Genomic DNA, 278 nt, shown 5'->3' on the forward strand with positions numbered 1-278 from the left:
CAACTACCTTATTGATTCAAATAAAAAACGTGTGGAGCACTTTGATGAGGATTAATGCTTATGAAATTCTTTCCATATGGGGCTATTCTTGGTTGGCTACTTTCCTTTTGTTTCTTCCTCAAAGAAAACGTGTACCAAGCCTTCTTAATAGGAGAATTCGGTTGCTTGGGTGTTGTAGTTGCCTTGGCCGAATTCCCACATGTGTAAATCTCAATTTGGTAAGTTTTTATAGCTTGCCATTATCTTCATGATTTGGAGAAGATTTGAATTCTGATTGC

This window comes from Lupinus angustifolius, chromosome LG17 (assembly GCF_001865875.1).
Source record: "Lupinus angustifolius cultivar Tanjil chromosome LG17, LupAngTanjil_v1.0, whole genome shotgun sequence".
NCBI lineage: Eukaryota > Viridiplantae > Streptophyta > Magnoliopsida > Fabales > Fabaceae > Lupinus > Lupinus angustifolius.